At 42.9% G+C, this 20,660-nt stretch overlaps 1 protein-coding gene across 7 annotated transcripts in view; it reads left to right on the forward strand.

Moving 5' to 3' along the window:
- Positions 1 to 20,660, forward strand: part of PLXNB2 (plexin B2) — a 279,450-nt gene that overhangs the window by 70,610 nt on the left and 188,180 nt on the right. For 6 of the 7 annotated variants that reach the window (XM_073652094.1, XM_073652090.1, XM_073652092.1 and 3 more), the window contains exon 2: positions 4,663 to 4,737. The exons of the other annotated variant lie outside the window; for it this stretch is intronic. The gene's annotated coding sequence lies outside the window, so the exon portion shown is untranslated. The remainder of the gene's footprint in view (positions 1 to 4,662; positions 4,738 to 20,660) is intronic. 7 annotated transcript variants of the gene reach the window in all.

The following is a 20,660-nucleotide window of genomic DNA, read 5'->3' on the forward strand; positions in this document are numbered from 1 at the left end:
CGATTTTTGGGTGGCAGAATAAACAAAAACCAACAATTCCGGAATTGTTTTTATAGGTTTTTTTTATGCTGTTCCTCGTGTAGTAAAATTGATAAGGTAGCTTTATTCTTCGGGTCAGTACGTTTTACAGCGGTACCACATTTATATAGTTTCTTTTATGTTTTGGCGCTTTTACACAATAAAAGCAATTTTGTAGAAAAAATATTTTTTTGCATCGCTTTATTCTGAGAGCTATAACTTTTTTATTTTTTGGCTGATGGAGCTCTATGGCAGCTTGTTTTTTGCGGGACAAGATGACGTTTTCAGCGGTACCATTTTTATGTAGATTTGTCTTTTTGTTCGCGTGTTATTCCATTTTTTGTTTGGCAGTATGATGATAAAGCATTGTTTCTTGCTTCTTTTTTTATTTTATTTTTTTATCGTGTTCACTAAAGGGGTTAACCTGACAGTTTTATAGGTCAGGTCGTTCTGGACGCGGCGATACCAAATATGTGTACTTTTATTGTGTTTTTTTTCATAATAATATTTATTGATGGGTACATTATATTTTTATTTTTAGTGTTTTTTTTTTTTTTTTTATATATATATTTTTACAATTTTTTTTTCTTTCATTTTTTAACACTTTTTGGACTTTTATTCTTTGTCCCACTATGGGACTTTCACTTTTTTTATTCTGATCGTCTGTATAGCACAGGGATGGGTCACCATCCCTGTGCTATACATGCTGTCAGTGCTGCAGCTGCAGAAGATACTTTGGTCATGCACTGCGCATGACCAAAATATCTTCCTGCTGTCTGGTGACCCGGATGTTGTCATGACGACTTTGGGTCGTCATGGCAATATCCGGGAAGCCGCGGCAGACAGTGCTGGAGGCCGGGAGAGGAAGTGAGTATTGCTATCACCTCCCCTTGCCCCCGCAATGCTGCGATCGACTTCGATCGCAGCATTGAGAGGATTAATGTGCCGGGAGCGGTGCGGACTGTTCCCAGCACATAGCATTGGGTGTCAGCTGTGACTATCAGCTGACACTCGGCGGCGATCGCCCTGCACCGCTTGTTTGCGGGCGCGATCGCCATATGACCTAATAGTACGTCATTGCTCCAATCGGCCCAGGTCACCATGACGTACTATTAGGTCACACATCAGAAAGGGGTTAAGTACATAATGTGGAATATGTCCTGAAAAAAATGAATCAAGTGAAACAGGTTTTTGGATATAGCAGTCGTGTTAAATACAAAAGAGTAAATGATAAACAATAATTTTAAACAAAAAACAATGGGAGGGAAAAATAGAAAAACCTAAAGCTTGCTGTGTCACTGGTATTGACACCCTTTATATTAATTTAGTATGGAAACACATTTTGACTCGCCTGTGGTAAATCGCAAAAGAGATTCTTCTGTGATTGTTTGTGCCCATGTGACATGAATTAGCCAATGTATGATGACTTCAGTGTTATAAAAATCCACATGGTATGCCCTGTTCCTTTGTCACAATGGTGAAGACAAAGGAGCTGTCTGAGGACATCAGATTTGCTATTATTAGCAAACACAAGATTCCAAAGACCTTGGTATCCCAGTTTCAACAGTGTGCACTGTAATTAAGAAGTTTGCCAAGCACGGTACAGTCAAGAACCTCCCTGGACGTTGGCGAAAGACGAAAAGAGATATCTACGAAGGTTGGTGCGAGTGGTGGAAAAAACACCACGTCATACATCCAGAGACATGAAGGTCAACCTGGAACAGTCTGGAGTCAGGGTTTTCAACAAGTACCATACGCCGCACATTAAACCAAGCAGAGCTTTATGGGCAAAGGCCAAGGAAGAAACCATTGCTGAGGAAAAGACCTAAAAAGGAACAACTGATTTTTTTCAAAGAGTACCTTGACACCCCTCAATCCTTCTTGGAAAATCTTCTGTGGACAGACGAAACAAAAATAGATTTTTTTTGTGCCAATGCAAAGCAACAGTTTGTTTTCAGATGGCGCATTGAAGCTTATAAGGAAAAGTACACCTTACCATCAGTTAAGCATGGTAGAGGATCCATAATGCTGTGGGGTTGCTTTGCTACGTCTGGTACTGGAGGCCTTGACCATACCACAGGAATCATGAAATCAGAGAATTATCATGTTCTACTCAGTGTAAGAAAACTTTGTTTGAGTCTAAGGGCCCCGTCACACTAAGCGATGCAGCAGCGATCCCGACAACGATACGACCTGTCAGGGATCGTTGCATCGCTAATACATCGCCGGTGAGCTGTCAAACAGGCAGGCTCACCAGCGATCAGGGGAGCAGCGATATCGTGGAAAGGATCGTTCCACGATGTCCTGCTCCCGTTACCAGCCTGCTGCAAGCAGGAGCAGGCTGGTAACTATGGTAAACATCGCGTTACTAAGTGCGCGTGTGCCCCTAGTAACCCGCTGTTTACCATGGATACCACTCTGCTACGGTGCGCGGGAGCCTCCGCTTACCGTAGCAGAGTGGTATCCATGGTAAACAGCGGGTTACTAAGTGCGCGCGTGCCCCTAGTAACCCGATATTTACCATAGTTACCAGCCAGATCGTTGGTCCCGCTGGTCACACACAGCGATGTGTGCTGGCCAGCGGGAGGCCAACGACCAAAAAATGGTCCAGGACACTTTGCAGCGATCAGCGACCTCACAGCAGGGGCCTGATCGTTGCAAAGTGTCACACACAGCGACATCGCTGGTGAGGTTGCTGGTGAGTCACCAAAACCGTGACTCAGCAGCGATATCGCTAGCGATATCGCTATGTGAGACGGGGGCTTAAGATCATGGGTCTTCCAGTAAGACAATGACCCAAAGCACACATCCAAAAGTACACAGGAATAGTTCAAAAAGAAAAAATGGACGGTTTTAAAATCGCCAGCAATGAGTCCTGACCTCAATCCCATTAAATCTTTGTGGTAATTTGAAATCTGCGATTGGGAAAAAGAACCCTGCAAACATTCAAGAGCTTGAACAAACTGCTAAGGAAGAGTGGGAGAAAATTCCAGCAAAGAAGTGCAAGAAGCTTATAGATGGCTACAAGAAATGTTTGGAGGATGTCAGCAATACAAAAGGTGTGCAACCAAGTATTAATCAGCGGTGCCTTTATTGATGCACATGCTGTTTATTCTGTTTCTTCTTTGAAATTGCAACATGTAAGGTGAAAAACAATGTTTTATTGTTGTAATACTTTGGACCACTAATTAAAAAATCCTGAGGATATAACTTTGGTACAGTTCTATTTATTTCTGAAGATATTGTACAGTCTATGGAAAAAAATGAAGGAGAGCAGCATTGTACAAGCTCCTAAACATAAACTAATAAATATCTTTTAATTTTCTTTACAATGCTAAGTTTATCTGCAGCAACAAAGTTATAATTGCATAACTTAAAGTCCCCTACCCGACACTGGTATTTTATTTTTAGTTGGCGTATGCATTCTGACAAACTAAGGTTGTGTGCTCGATGAGTTTTTTTTTATGCTGCGTCAAAAGCACAGTGTCTAAAGCTAGTTTCACACATCCGTATATTTCCGGTATCGGAAAAAACGGTACCGGAGATGTCCAGTGTGTGCCACATCAGGATCACACGGACCGGCGCCTGGGAATCAGCACTACAGTTAGCGCTGTTCTTAAGCGTCGGGTGCTGAACACTGCCCTCATCATGGTTCCCTGCCGGCGCTGTGATCAGCACCAGCAGGGACAATGATGAGGGTAGTAGTGCCTGCTCCCGCAGTGTCCCTGTGTAAAAATAAGAAGAAAATAAAAAATCCTTATACTCACCTGTCCTAAGTGTCCCCCTCTGTAATCCATGAGATCGATCAGCAGAGGAGCCAGGGAGAATGAACCACTCCAGTGAACGGGCCCCAGAGCTGAGGTCAGGAGCGGTGTCCTGTCAATCACTGAGCGCAGCTCTGGAGCCGCTTGCTGGAGTGGCTCATTCTCCCCAGCTCCTCGGCGTCAACTGCTTCAAACTGGCAGGAAAACATCAAAAGTCGCAAGATTTTACAACTTTTCAAAGTGTTTTACTCTGGATTAGTTGAAAAGTGAATCAAGTTTTCATCCTTTTGAAACTGATCTAGGTTTTTTGTATACTAGATTTGTTTCAAGCAGAGGAATACTGGAAATGTGAACTTAGCCTTTCCAGTTCCATAATATGTTGGTCATAAACTGAAGACTTAAAGGGTTTTCCCATCTCCAAGATGCTATCCCATTATGTAGTAGGTGTAATTAATAATAATATTAGCAAATACCTTCAATTAGAAATGTAGTATAGATTTTCTGATTCGCTATGTCTCTTTACTCATGTGCAGGCATTGCAGGACCTTAGGTATCCATGGTTATGACCAGATATAGTGACAGTTAACTAGTTGATAATGGTCATGACCATGGATACCTAAGGTCCTGCAATGACTGCACATGAGGAAAGAAACATGGCAAATCAGAATAACTACATTTCTAATTGGAGGTATTTGCTAATATTATTATTACACCTACTGCATATTGGGATAGAATCTTGGAGATGGGAATACCCCTTTAATGCTTGTATGAACAGAACCTAATTGAATTTCTGTTGCAGCTGTTTTTATGCCTTGCTTTGTTGGACTTTGCTTCATACATCCTGCAGGTTTTGATTGATATTTTTTTACTTTATCTCTAGGCTTGGTGTTAGACAATAAAACTGGATTTTACATGCCTGGAGTCAAAACCAGCCTGGTCTTCTGAATCATTACAGGTATGTTTTTTTTTAGACAAAAAAAATTGAGAAAATGGGGATGTTAATGTTAAATGCATATATAGAAAACCTTACAATCGCATGCTGTTCCTCCTCATTAGCTGATGTCTGTCTCATGGGCTTTCTATTGAGTCCATCTTCAATCTTTGAGGATAACAGCAGTCGGCTGAGTGCTTTTGCTCCATTGCTTTAGCAATTAGTGTGGGTCTTGGCACCCAGATCCTATACTGCTTAAAGCTTATAACATTACTCTGAGCTACACTGAGCGTCTTTACTTGATTTGAACGGTCATTCTGTGCTGACAGTCCCTTTAAAGGGAACCTGTCATGTCCCAAATTGCTATTAACCTGCAGATATGGAGTTAATCTGCATGTTGTTAGCATTCTGAAGCTGCCCGGCCGCTGCACTGAAAGCCTGGCTACTGGGAGGAAATAAACTTTATCCCTTTTGGTAGCCTCCGGCTTTCAGTCATAGAAGCACAGCTTCAGTTACCGTTCAGTATATAGTGAGTGGCTGCTATAACCATGGCCCCAGCACTGACGGACAGCTGGTTCTGCAGTACATCAGCACAGAGCTGGTTGTCGCAGTGTTACAGCTGCCGCCTGAGCGGTGACTCAAGCCGCACCTCTGTGACTGAAAGCCGGAGGCTGCCAGGAGGACTGAAGGTCATTTCTTGCCGGCAGATGGGTTTTCAGTGCTGCTACCAGGCAGCTTTGTAACCCTGTTAACTGCAGATTGAGGCTTAGTGCCCACGATGCAGAAATGAAGCAGAAATTTTCCAGAGCATTTCTGCATCTCCTTGTCAGAAAAACGCATGCTGTTTTTACATGCGTTTTTGATGCGTATTTGACGCGTTTTTGATGCGTATTTGCCATGCGTTTTTCCATTGCATTGTATAGGCAAAAACGCACAAGAATTGGTCATGTCCGTATTTTTTCTGCGAGTAAAATTTGCACAGAAAAAATCCTGACCATGTGCACAGAACTTGCAGAATGTCATAGGAAGTCATGGGATAAGGTATGCAATGCGTTTCTGGAGCGTTTCTGCGCTGCAAATACGCACCAAAAATGCATCGTGGGCACACAGCCTAACCCTGTATCTGCAGGTTAATAGCGTTTTGGGACGTGTCCGGTTCCCTGTAAAGTTTAATATCAGAGCATGGTAGTCCAAATTGGACTAAAAACTAAAATTAATAAATAAACCAAAAAGTATCAACCTCTATTACACTGATTTTTCTTCACTTCAATGCTGTTTTCCAAATATGACTTCAAAAATGCAATAACAAGATATTCTATTAATTTCTCTGAAGGTATTAATATTTTTCTCTCCTTAATAGAAGCACCAAATATTTGTAATGATATGCAAGCTATGTCAAAATTGATTCTGATCTTCTAATTTATTTTATTACATAACAAGGAGACTTATTGCATGTAAAACAAAAAGGTTTAGTTACACTTCAAAGGTTTTTTTGTTAATTATAATTTTGTCCAGCATTGATGTTATGGAAGTTTGCAAATCACTTTATTAGAGGATTTGTCTTCATTCCTGACAAAGAATGCTTGTAAGTGGCTTCCAAACACCTGCTTTTCCCTCAGTTTATTTGCCTGGCTTCAGCTCTCTGAAATCAGAACTCCTTTGGAGTACAGATGATGGCAGTGACAGGGTAGCTCAGCACCTGTGTCTCATTATAACTCATTCAGACATCAGTGATTTTCCTTGTATGCAAAAATAAAACACCAGTTTAATCTATGTTTTTCTTATCAGAGTTTCATCACAGGTTGGTCATGTGTCAGTTTTTTATAATCAGTCTTTGGTCAGTTTTTCTTCTATCAAACCGTCCATGAACAATGGACCCATAGCCTTGCATTGGCTATTTTGATCCTAGAATCAAACCAACATGTCTGAATTGGCCTTAACGCCGGGGATGAGCTGCAGCAGGAGGTTGTTCTGATGTCCATTTCTGAATGTTGAGCTTATCGGTGCTGACCCTTTCAATGCCAGGTTTCAAAAGTGATTTGCAAAGTTTGAGAACTTTCCATGCTGGACAAAATTACTTAAAAGGAAATTAAAGTTTAGTTACTCTTAAATCTACTAAGTTGTTTTTCCCACAAAACACTTTGTACCTGTCTTCATGATGGATATTATTCCATTATGCCGTGATCAATCATGTATGGAGAATGCCATGTTCTGGCTTAATTTTGGCCTTGTTTGTGTTGGGAGTCCATTTTGCCTAGACACATACTAAGCAATCTGAAGGTAGGAACACAAGCTACAGTATATCATTCAATAGAAGTTGCATATTGCCGAGCCCAGCTAATATAAATAGTTTGGCAACAATTTGCAGTCATTTATCAAGTTGTGCATGACTGTCTCTTTATAAACTATGCCTATTATAATGTCATTACATGCTGAAACTGCTTTCCAATCACTGTATCTAATTAGAATTGGTTCTATACACAACATGAAGATCATTAGACCATCAGTGTTTATGCTTTTCTTTAATGAACCATTTGTGTTTAAGTGATAAGAAAATACCTTGCAGCGTTTCTGTAAAACTTCCACAATAGGTTTATTTATCAACTATTCATATAGTTGAGATTCTTGACTTGGGCTCAGTTATAAGTCTTGAGCTGACTTGCCATTGCAGCCTGCTACTAGTTTGTATTTTTTTTCACGTAGTCGTCTTATTCCCAGCAATACATGCTGGGCGTGAGATCTGTGGATCCATGACTCTGCTCTCTTATTCCTGTATGGAGTTTGCCTTTCTAAACACATTTGGGAGCTCACCTTTGTGCTGTCTCACACTGGTGCTGAGGAGTGCGTACCTTTGCCATTACTCCCTTGGTGCTTCTTTCTTAGTATAGTCATATACATCTTGATTTTACTCTACCACCCATTTTTCCATTTCGCCACTACCCTCCTTCTTTTCCCCTGAAGACATTTCCATGCAGAACAATTAGCCCTCTCTCTAAACTTTGAATGCTTTCCTCCTCCTGCATGCTGTAATCTGCTGTGTACAGCCTCCTGCTTTCTTGTGGGTCAGTTTCAGATGCATCTGTCGCCCAACTGTGGGTCTAAGGACCCCAATTTACTGCTTCATAGATCCCCATGAAGTTGTCAGGTGAGACTTGCAGCCGTAATATGGATACACAAACCCGCTCCTGAAGAGAGGGAGAGCAAAGAAAAAAAATCTCAGGAGCAGTGTGTGGACAGATATGTCAGAGCAGCCATGTGGAGTTGATAGGAAATCTAAAGCACCACTCCTGCGCTTTTTTATTGTAGCGCTGGAGTGGTGCTACTAATGTAAGTTCCCTGCCCCTGCTCTCATACTAACTGGCTGCCGTCCTCTTTTATCGGCGCTGCTCCTGTAGGTCTCCATCAGTTTGTAACCAGCGGGATGCGGGATTGCTCCAGTGTTTGCTGGAGCGAGACGGAGTTTACTTTTCAATGCAAGTCTGAGAGGCTTGTTCTGGCCCTCAGACTTGCATTGAGAGCTTGTGACCATTTATTTCTAATTTCTGGACATTGAGAAGTTGTGGTCACGAAATGGTGCCACAGAACCGGGGGGGGGGGGGGGGGGGGAGTGGATGGGGGTGCGTCGAATAGAGCTGAAGATGGCGGGTGGTGAGTATAGTATTATGTGCAGAGAAATAAAAAGAAAACCCACTGGAGTGGTGCTTTAATAAAGATCGCTTCATTTTTCACTTTAGAGACAAATAGAAATAATAAATCAGTGCAGTGATGTCCAGATCTGCAGTGTACGTTTGGTTGGTTTGAGAAGTCTTGGTAATGGGAGCTTCTTATTGTCGCTTGAAAGATCTTTCTAACAAAATCATATACGTGGCCACCTTTTAGGTTTTATTTTTCTTTATCTGTGATGGTTCTTTTTTTCAGACAAAATTATCACTTAAGATTAAAGTCTGAAACATTCTGGAATTCTATCAAATTCTCCTGCTTAAACCCTTTGGATCAACAGCATTTGCTGCAATGAAATATTCCTTTTCCCCTCTCTCAACCATGTAAATTGATCTTGGCTGAGGATATGAAATTGAAATACCTCATTTTCTCTCACTCTTGGTGGTGAAATGAGGAGACTTTAACAGCTGGGACATCTTGAGCGCAAGAGTCTGGCAAGTGTAATGCTTTAGTCAAGGTGTTTCTCCTAACTGCGAACACATTTAAGGTGCGAAGGTTGACACAAAAAATGCACTTTTAACCAGAAGAACTCTGACGTGCCTCAATTATCCTCCTAAGCTGAAGCAATCTCCTCTAAAGACTACAGTTATATGAAAAAGTTTGGGCACCCCTATTAATCTTAAGCTTAATGTTTTATAAAAATTGGTGTTTTTGCAACAGCTATTTCAGTTTGATCTATGTAATAACTGTTGGACACAGTAATGTTTCTGCCTTGAAATGAGGTTTATTGTACTAACAGAAAATGTGCAATCTGCATTCAAACAAAATTTGACAGGTGCATAAGTATGGGCACCTCACCAGAAAAGTGACATTAATATTTAGTAGATCCTCCTTTTCCAAAAATAACAGCCTCTAGTCTCTTCCTGTAGCTTTTAATGAGTTCCTGGATCCTGGATGAAGGTATTTTTGACCATTCCTCTTTTCAAAACAATTCCAGTTCAGTTAAGTTTGATGGTCGCCGAGCATGGACAGCCCTCTTCAAATGATCCCACAGATGTTCAATGATATTCAGGTCTGGGGACTGGGATGGCCATTCCAGAACATTGTAATTGTTCCTCTGCATGAATTCCTGAGTAGATTTGGAGCGGTGTTTTGGATCATTGTATTGCTGAAAGATCCATCCCCTGCGTAACTTCAACTTTGTCACTGATTCTTGAACATTATTGTCAAGAATCTGCTGATACTGAGTGGAATCCATGCGTCCCTCAACTTTAACAAGATTCCCGGTGCCGACATTGGCCACACAGCCCCAAAGCATGATGGAACCTCCACCAAATTTTACTGTGGGTAGCAAGTGTTTTTCTTGGAATGCTGTGTTTTTTTGCCGCCATGCATAACGCCTTTTTGTATGACCAAACAACACAATCTTGGTTTCATCAGTCCACAGGACCTTCTTCCAAAAAGAAATTTGGCTTCTCCAAATGTGCTTTTGCATACCTCAGCCGACTCTGTTTGTGGCGTGCTTGCAGAAACGGCTTCTTTCGCATCACTCTCCCATACAGCTTCTCCTTGTGCAAAGTGCGTTGTATAGTTGACCGATGCACAGTGACACAATCTGCAGCAAGTTGATGCTGCAGCTCTCTGGAGGTGGTCTGAGGATTGTCCTTGACTGATCTCACCATTCTTCTTCTCTGCCTTTCTGATGTTTTTCTTGGCCTGCCACTTCTGGCCTTAACAAGAACTGTCCATGTGTTCTTCCATTTCCTTACTATGTTCCTCACAGTGGAAACTGACAGGTTAAATCTCTGAGACAGCTTTTTGTATCCTTCCCTGAACAACTATGTTGAATAATCTTTGTTTTCAGTTCATTTGACAGTTGTTTTTAGGAACCCATGATGCCACTCTTCAGAGGAGATTCAAACAGGAGAACAACTTGCAAGTGGCCACTTTAAGTAGCTTTTCTCATGATTGCATACACCTGGCTATGAAGTTCAAAGCTCAATGAGGTTACAAAACCAAATAAAGTGCTTTAGTAAGTCCGTAAAAAGTAGGTAGGAGTATTTAAAACAAGAAAATGCTAAGGGTGCCCATACTTATGCACCTGTCAAATTTTGTTTGAATGCAGATTGCACATTTTCTGTTAGTACAATAAACCTCATTTCAAGGCAGAAACATTACTGTGTCCAACATTTATTACATATATCAAACTGAAATAGCTGTTGCAAAAACACCAATTTTTATAAAACATTAAGCTTAAGATTAATAGGGGTGCCCAAACTTTTTCATATAACTGTATATGTAGCGACTATTGCTATTGTCAGGTAATGAATAGGGGGAATGCAGAAAAGTGATCTGTTTTATGTAGTGTCACAGAAATACTTTGTTTTAAAGGATGTGGTTTTAGTGGTAAGGCTCCTAGCAATAGTTATTGGACTAAGAATTGATCTCCATTGACTCATCTGTTCCTGCCAATCTTAATATAGACCCGATTCCTCCTCCTCCTCAGCACAACCCCTGACTTTGATTCAAAGATCACTCCCTTGTGTCCAGAGGCTGATCATGAGACTGCCAGGAATGATAAGTCTGTGTGCAACTAATGATGGTAATGGCAAGCAGCACTTCCGATTCTCTGAGCGCGACGCTCCACCAGTAATGCGGCCCACAGCATTTTTGCTCAATATCGCGATCAACGCTTCATACTCTTCCATTCCCGTGACAGTGAGATCAAGGCTCAGGAGGAGTCGAAACATCACATTTCGGCACAGATCGTTAAATTATAACCAGCTGTTTACCATTGTGCCTCCATATGATTCTTATGGTTTTGCATTTGATTTTGCAAATACTAAATGCTTCCTAATCACAAGAATTTAATATTGGAGTATGCTGTGTTTTCTAGATTGGCAAATGATGGCACAGATAATGTTGATTGATGCTTGGCAGTTTCTACATGGTTTTTGGCTTTTGTCCCATGAAGCTGTAGTAACTAGTATTGAGCGAGTATGTTCTATTAACCCTTTCGCCGAGTATGCTCGGGCCGAGCTCCGAGTATTTACAGCTGCTCGGTGATGAGGTTAAATCGCTCCCGTGTGCATGATTTGCAACTGTTTGACAGCTTTATTACATGTGAGGAATGTGTAAGAAATAGACATTCCTCACATGTAATAAAACTGTCAAACAGTTGCAAATCATGCACATGGGAGCGATTCAACCATATTACCGAGCAGCTATAAATACTCGGAGCTTGGCCCGAGCATACTCGGAACAGAACATACTCGCTCAACACTAGTAGTAACAGCAAACACAGTAGGAAATGTTACGTGATGTAGGATCCATATTAGAAATTTACAATAAAATATGTACGTATAATCCCTGTAAACTAGTTTATATACCTGTATAGTTTAATGGGGTTGTCAATGTTATTAACCCCTTAACCCCGAGGCGTGGTTTGCACGTTAATGACCAGGCCAATTTTTACAATTCTGACCACTGTCACTTTGAGGTAATTACTCTGGAACGCTTCAACGGATCCCTCTGATTCTGAGATTGTTTTTTCGTGACATATTGTACTTCATGATTGTGGTAAAATTTCTTCGATATCACTTGCGTTTATTTGTGAAAAAAAAAAACGGAAATTTGGCGAAAATTTTGCAATTTTCAAAATTTGAATTTTTATGCCCTTAAATCAGAGAGATATGTCACACAAAATAGTTAATAAATAACATTTCCCACATGTTTACTTTACATCAGCACAATTTTGGAACCAAAATTTTTTTTTATTAGGGAGCTATAAGGGTTAAAAGTTGACCAGCGATTTCTCATTTTTCCAACAAAATTTACAAAACCATTTTTTTAGGGACCATATCACATTTGAAGTCACTTTGAGAGGTCTTTATGACAGAAAATACCCAAAAGTGACACCATTCTAAAAACTGCACCCCTCAAGGTGCTCAAAACCACATTCAAGAACTTTATTAACCCTTCAGGTGCTTCACAGAAATTTTTGGAATGTGGAAGAAAAAAATGAACATTTAACTTTTTTCACAAAAATGTTACTTTAGACCCAATTTTTTTTATTTTCGCAGAGATAACAAGAAAAAATGGACCCCAAAATTTGTTGTGCAATTTCCCCTGGACACGCAGATACCCCATATGTGGGTAAAAAACCACTGTTTGGGCGCACAGCAGGGCTCGGAAGGGAAGGAGCGCCATTTGACTTATTGATTGTAAAATTTGCTTGAATAATTAGCGGACACCATGTCGCGTTTGGAGAGCCCCTGTGTGCCTAAACATTGGAGCTCCCCCACAAGTGACCCCATTTTGGAAACTAGACCCCCCAAGGCACCTATCTAGATGCATAGCGAGCACTTGGAACCCCCAGGTGCTTCACAAATTGATTCGTAAAAATGAAAAAGTATTTTTATTTCCACAAAAAAAATTCTTCCTCATTTTTACGGATTAATTTGTGAAGCACCTGGGGGTTCCAAGTGCTCACTATGCATCTAGATGGGTGCCTTGGGGGGTCTAGTTTCCAAAATGGGGTCACTTGTGGGGTAGCTCCAATGTTTAGGCACACAGGGGCTCTCCAAACGCGACATGGTGTCCGCTAACAAATTGAATGGAAAATCGTCTCAAATTGTTAGCAGACACATGTTGCGTTTGGAGAGCCCCTGTGTGCCTAAACATTGGAGCTCCCACACAAATGACACCATTTTGGAAACTAGACCACCCAGGGAACTTATCTAGATGGGTGGTGAGCATTTTGAACCCTCAAGTGCTTCACAAATTAATCCGTAAAAATGAAACAGTATTTTTTTTTCCACTTTTTCATTTTTACGAATCAATTTGTGAAGCACCTAGGGGTTCCAAGTGCTCACTATGCATCTGGATAGGTGCCTTGAGGGGTCTAGTTTCGAAAATGGGGTCACTTGTGGGGGAGCTCCAATGTTTAGACACATAGGGGACACCATGTTGCATTTGGAGAGCCCCTAACAAATTGGAACCATGTCGCGTTTGGAGAGCCCCTGTGTGTCTAAACATTGGAGCTCCCCCACAAGTGACCCCATTTTGGAAACTAGACCCCCCAGGGAACTTGTATAGATGTGTGGTGAGCCCATTGAACCCCCAGGTGCTTCACAGAAAATCATAATGTTGACTTGTGAAAATAAAAAAAAAACATTTTTTCCACAAAAATGCAAAAAAAAAATATTTTCACAAGGGTACCAGGAGAAATTGCACCCCATAAGTTGTGCAATTTCTCCTGAGTACGCATATACCCCATGTGTTGGAGAAAACTACTGTTTGGGCGCATGTAAGGGCTCGGAAGGGAAGGAGTGACGCTTTAGAACGCAGACTTTGATGGAATGGTCTGCGGGTGTCATGTCATGTTCTCAGAGCCCCTGATGTGCCTAAACAGTGGAAATGCCCAACAAGTGCCCCCTTTTTGGTAGTGGTAGTTGATTTTTGAATCCTGTAATGTAGTGTTATACGTCAGTTGTGTAATACAACCTGACTAACACTATACAACTGACGTATGACAACCTGACGAACACTACGTCAGCTGTGTAGTGTTCTTCAGGTTGTCATACTTCAGAAATTAATTTAATAGTCCATCGAAGTATGGTACCTTTTGAAGCTGTCTTTCATACACAGGCCAGGCTTGTCAGGGCAGGTGTCACATTGATAAATGGCGTCCTTGCGTATTCCACTTTTATAACACACTCGGCACCTCTTTTGTGACTTTCCTTTTTTTCCGCTGTGAGGGAACTGCCCTGGGAAATGCTGGCCTGGTACAATTCTCGGTTCTTCAATTCCGTAAGTACTGGGGCCCACTCCGTCACCGCTGCCAAATATCAGGGCCTTGATAACTGTCTCCTGAAACTGAAGATACGACGCAGAAGTCTGGCCTGCACATTGAAAGAAGGAAAGCGTTGTGCATTGCCATCTGTACAATGTGCACGGCCAGCTTCTTATACCACACTCTGGCCTTTCTCAAAGCTCTGTACGGCTGGAGGACTTGATCAGAGAGATCAACTCCCCCCATGTTCTTGTTGTACCCCACTACACAGTCTGGTTTGGCGACCTGTGTAGTGGAACCTCGTACAGTGCTGAGGGTGCTGCCATCACCATGTATGGTGGTCAAGAGAAGGACATCCCTTTTGTCCTTGTACTTGACCATCAACAGGTGGTCGCTACATTGGGCTCTGCTCTCACCCCTTCTGAGCAGCTGCCCAATTAGCGTCTTTGGGAGGCCTTTCTGATTTTTGCGGACAGTACCGCAGGCTGCGGTACGTCGCGCAGAGAGGGACTTGAAGAGCGGGATTCTTGTATAAAAGTTATCCACGTAGAGGTGATAACCTTTATCAAGCAGTGGGTGCACCAAGTCCCACACAATTTTCCCACTCACTCCCAGAACAGGGGGGCATTCAGGGGGTTCAATCCGGGAGTCCTTCCCTTCATAAACTCTAAACTTGTGAGTGTATCCTGAGGTACTCTCACAAAGTTTATACAGCTTGATCCCGTACCTTGCCCTCTTACTGGGCAGGTACTGCCGGAATCCAAGCCGCCCCTTAAAAGAAATTAAGGACTCATCCACACAGATGTCCCTTTGGGGCACGTACACTTCACCAAACTTGTTGTTGAAGTGTTCGATGACCGGCCGAACTTTGAAAAGACGATCAAAGTTCGGGTCATCGCGTGCAGGACACCTTGCATTATCTTGGTAATGCAAGAACTTGTAGATGGCCTGAAAGCGTGTCCGGGGCATGACCATTCGAAACACTGGAGTGTTATACAAAACGTCAACACTCCAGTATTGCCGAAGCTCTGGCTTCTTCAAGATCCCCATAAGAAGGACCAGGCCCCAAAACTTCATCATTTCTACTGCGTCTACAGGAGACCAGTTAGAAAATGATGAAGAGGGGTTTTGTTCTAAAAATTGATGAGCGTCTAAATTAGTTTGGCCCACCATGAGGTTTATAAAATCCTCAGAGAAAAAAGACTTTGAAAAAGTCTATTTCTGTGAGACCAGTGGTGTCAAACTTGATTCCTGATTCCGCCACGAAATCTGGAATCAGCGGCTCATAATTTTCGGGGGGCGAAGTCCATATAGGCTCAGTAGTGGGGGGGCTCTGGAACATCTCTCCTGCGATGACGGCGGGGCGAGCCAGCAGAACCTGAGGAAGACGACGAGGAGTCGGAAAAACAAAGAAATGTGGGATACTCACCCTCGCTGTCAGTGTCGGAGGCAAGAATAGCGTATGCCTCCTCCGCTGAATACAGAGTTTGGGATGAGCAGGACATTGTTTATGTATGTGGTGCGTGTGTGTCAATACTTTATTGAGAGTGTGTGTGTGTCAGTACTTTATTTAGAGTGTGTGGAAAAAGGAAATACTGTATGTGGTGCAAACAGCGAGCATGAGTGTGAGTGTGAACTATGTCACCGATCAATACTCGGCGGCTGCTGGATGTGCCCACAGATGTGTGGGGAGTGGTAAGAGGGAAATTGGGTTGGATGAGGGGAGATCAGAGATTACTTACCAAAGTCCTCTCTGTTCTTCTTTCAGGACCGGGAGCCCGGCGCTGGTGACCGGGAGCCCGGCGCTGGTGACCGGGAGCCCGGAGCAGGAGACCGGTACTGGAGCTGGAGATCAGAACCAAAAGAATTAACAGGGACACTGGGGTGAGGCGGATTGGGGTGGGAAGGGGGGTAAAAAGACAGGGGAGTGGGAAGAGGGGTAAAAAGACAGGTGAGTGGGAAGAGGGGGATTGGGGTGGATGAGGGGAGATCAGAGATGGACTTACCAAAGGGTCAACAGGACTGGAACAGAAGACCCAGAGCAGGAGACCGGGAGCCCGGAGCGAGAGCCCGGCGCTGGTGACCGGGAGCAGAGCTGGAGACTCGGACCAGATTTGGAGACCGCTGCAGGATGCAGAAAAAAAGGTAAGAGGGGGTAAAAAGAGGGGGGAGGGGGGATTGGGGTGGATGAGGGGAGAACAGACTTACCAAAGTCTTCTCTGCAGGATCAGCAGCAGGCTCTGTAGCAGGAACCACAGCAGGTCAGGAGCAGAAGATCCAGGAGCAGCAGCGACTGGAATGGGTGAGAAGATGGTCTTGTGGTGTCACAGAATATTCTGTGGCACTACAAGGCCCAGCACAGACACATCAGATGTGACCGCTCTGTAGAAATCCTCACCAAGTGTGAGGATCTGCAGGGCGGTCACAGGGTGATGATAGGGTGGTGACAAGTGGAGGTCACCTCCCGGTCAGGTAATCTGATTGGAGCAATCATTGATGACATTGATTGCTCTAATCAGAGTACCTGAATACAAGTGACCGGACGGTCACAGGGAAGTGATTACACCAATCAGACATGGCTGGAGCAGAGCACGCACCACAGGGGGTCACAGAGAGGTGACACTTCCCTGTGACCGCCCGGTCACCTGTATTCAGGTACTCTGATTTGGAGCGATCGTTGTCATCATCGATCGCTCCAATCACAGCAGTCTGGGGGCTTGAATCACATTACAGGGGGTCATGGGGTGGTGACAGGCAGGTCACAAGCCGTCACCGCCCCATGACCGCCCTGTCACCGCGCGGTCACGCTACGATCGGTGCGATCGATGTGATCGGCGATCGCACCGATCATAGCAGTCTGGGTCCAGGGCTGGGGTGTCCTAGCAACAGCCTAGGATCAGTGCTCTTAGGAGCACCGATCCTAGGCTGCAGATCACGGTTTCACATTGCCGGAAACAGTGAGAAATGCTGTGATTGGCTGTTCAGATTTGAACAGCCAATCACAGCGATCGCTGGTGTGGGAGGGCGGCGACACCCCCCGGGATGATGACGCCATCTACCCAGAGGTAAGATGGCACCGTAACTTTAATGCTGTCACCGCGACTTAAGTCGCGGTGCCGCATTAAAGATATGACTTACTAATACGGGTCTGGCTCTTAAGTCCCAGGGCACAGACGCGTATTAGTACGTCTGATGTTGTTAAGGGGTTAAGGAAATCTTTAACTGGATTCATGCTGCCCAAATTATGATTGCAGCCAGATATACAGTTAGGTCCATATATATTTGGACAGAGACTACATTTTTCTAATTTTGGTTCTAGACATTACCACAATGAATTTTAAACAAAACAATTCAGATGCAGTTGAAGTTCAGACTTTCAGCTTTCATTTGAGGGTATCCACATTAAAATTGGATGAAGGGTTTAGGAGTTTCAGCTCCTTAACATGTGCCACCCTGTTTTTAAAGGGACCAAAAGTAATTGGACAGATTAAATAATTGTAAATAAAATGTTCATTTCTAGTACTTGGTTAAAAACCCTTTGTTGGCAATGACTGCCTGAAGTCTTGAACTCATGGACATCACCAGACGCTGTGTTTCCTCCTTTTTGATGCTCTGCCAGGCCTTCACTGCGGTGGTTTTCAGTTGCTGTTTGTTTGTGGTCCTTTCTGTCTGAAGTTTAGTCTTTAACAAGTGAAATGCATGCTCAATTGGGTTGAGATCAGGTGACTGACTTGGCCATTCAAGAATATTCCACTTCTTTGCTTTAATAAACTCCTGGGTTTCTTTGTCTTTGTTTTGGGTCATTGTCCATCTGTAGTATGAAACGACGACCAATCAGTTTGGCTGCATTTGGCTTGATCTGAGCACACAGTATGGCTCTGAATACATCAGAATTCATTCGGCTGCTTCTGTCCTGTGTCACATCATCAATAAACACTAGTGACCCAGTGCCACTGGCAGCCATGCATGCCCAAACCATCACACTGCCTCCGCCGTGTTTTACAGATAATGTGGTATGCTTTGGATCATGAGCTGTACCACGCCTTCGCCATACTTTTCTCTTTCCATCATTCTGGTAGAGGTTGATCTTGGTTTCATCTGTCCAAAGAATGTTCTTCCAGAACTGTGCTGGCTTTTTTAGATGTTTTTTAGCAAAGTCCAGTCTAGCCTTTTTATTCTTGATGCTTATGAGTGGCTTGCACCATGCAGTGAACCCTCTGTATTTACTTTCATGCAGTCTTCTCTTTATGGTAGATTTGGATATTGATTTGCCTACCTACCTCCTGGAGAGTGTTGTTCACTTGGTTGGCTGATGTGAAGAGGTTTCTCTTCACCATGGAGATTATTCTGCGATCATCCACCTCTGTTGTCTTCCGTGGGCGCCCAGGTCTTTTTGCATTGATGAGTTCACCAGTGCTTTCTTTCTTTCTCAGGATGTACCAAACTGTAGATTTTGCCACTCCTAATATTGTAGCAATTTCTCGGATGGGTTTTTTCTGTTTTTGCAGCTTAAGGATGGCTTGTTTAACCTGCATGGAGAGCTCCTTTGACCGCATGTTTTCTTCACAGCAAAACCTTCCAAATGCATGCACCATACCTCAAATCAACTCCAGGCCTTTTATCTGCTTAATTGAGAATGACATAACGAAGGGATTGCCCACACCTGTCCATGAAATAGCCTTGGAGTCAATTGTCCAATTACTTTTGGTCCCTTTAAAAACAGGGTGGCACATGTTAAGGAGCTGAAACTCCTAAACCCTTCATCCAATTTTAATGTGGATACCCTCAAATGAAAGCTGAAAGTCTGAACTTCAACTGCATCTGAATTGTTTTGTTTAAAATTCATTGTGGTAATGTCTAGAACCAAAATTAGAAAAATGTTGTCTCTGTCCAAATATATATGGACCTAACTGTATATTTATTTTCTCTGAAAAACCAGAGCATTTCATAGAGAAAGAGTTTGAAGAGGCGGCCCCTAGAGGAGAGATGAGTCATATGCGGCTGTTGCAGATGATGGACCAGTTTCTCCCTATGTGCACACATTGGGAACTTGTCAATGACTTGGAGCCGGGCGGGGAGAAGCCACAGCGCATTCCTTTTTTCTCTCTCGGCCGTCTCTTCAACCTCTATTTTATGTAAAACTGAGTGTTTCAGAGAAGAAAATACCTAGCTGCAATCATGCAACTAGGCTCTGATTCAGGCTGCATGTGGTTTGGGCAGAATAAATCAAGTGATACACTTACTAAAGGGAAGCTATCTTAAAGGGGTTTTCTGGTCTAAAATGAAAAGTCTACAGTCACTCGTTGTGACTGCAGACTTGTGAATCCTCCCAGTGCATGCACTGTGAGCTGCAGGGATTCGCTGCCGTTGTCTGCCCCAGGAACGGTGGTCAAGTGTGCGATATGCATACTCCAGGGCGGACGTGTATCGAGCAAAGCTGCGTCCATCTAGTGGGTGCGGCCTCACCAATACAAGTGTATGGAGCGAGGCCACGCCCACTGGGAGAGTTCTGCCCCAGAGTATGCATATCGCACACTTGACCACCATTTCCAGAACAGACAACGACGAATCCTCGCAGTGCGTGTGCTGGGGAGATTCACAAGTCCGAAGTTACACAAAGTGATTGCAGACTATTCATTTTAGACTGGACAAGCGGTCATCAGAAAACACTCTGTGTTCAAATAAGATTTTTGTGATACATCTTGCAAAAAATTTTTTTACATGGCACAATTTGTATTCAAAAATAAGAAAATAGAAATCTTGCAATTTTCCCATTGGCCATTTTTAGCCTGTGACCTCTTGTTTCAGTATACAACACATGGACATAAGCCACAATCAATAGACTCTGACCCTGTCTTTTGTATTTGAAGTATGTAATGAGGTTGTGTAAAGGTCCTTTTGAAGGGAGGGGGAGCAGGGTGAGCTGTGAATGGTTGATACTTTATTGTCTGTGTATAGAGGTGTTACCTGTCATTGTAATCCTGTCTCTGCTGATCAGGAGCCTGCTGTGAAAACTGTTCCTTTAAGTACTGGAAGTATGAGTCTATAAAGGTCTGTGGCCAGTGTAAAAATGGTCTCACCGCCTAAAAGGTCATAAAACATGTTAAAGACAAAATTAAAGAACATTTTCTCATCTTTCACAAAATTCAGGAATAGTGTGCCATTTTACTGAATTTGCTGCAAAAATTGTCATTGGATACAATTAGACACAAAAAGAAATGTGACTTAAAAAATGGTAAATGATGAATGGAACCCAGAGTGTCTAGAAAAGCCTCAGTTACACCACAGGATAATCCACATGCAATTGTAGTAATACAGTGGGTACGGAAAGTATTCAGACCCCTTTACATTTTTCACTCTTTGTTTCATTGCAGCCATTTGGTAAATTCTAAAAAGTTCATTTTTTTCTCATTAAAGTACACTCTGCACCCCATCTTGACTGAAAAAAAAACAGAAATGTAGAAATTTTTGCAAATTTATTAAAAAAGGAAAA

Source organism: Phyllobates terribilis, unplaced genomic scaffold (assembly GCF_046119375.1).
Source record: "Phyllobates terribilis strain yellow unplaced genomic scaffold, ASM4611937v1 Scaffold_11__3_contigs__length_659146591, whole genome shotgun sequence".
NCBI classification, from domain to species: Eukaryota; Metazoa; Chordata; class Amphibia; order Anura; family Dendrobatidae; genus Phyllobates; species Phyllobates terribilis.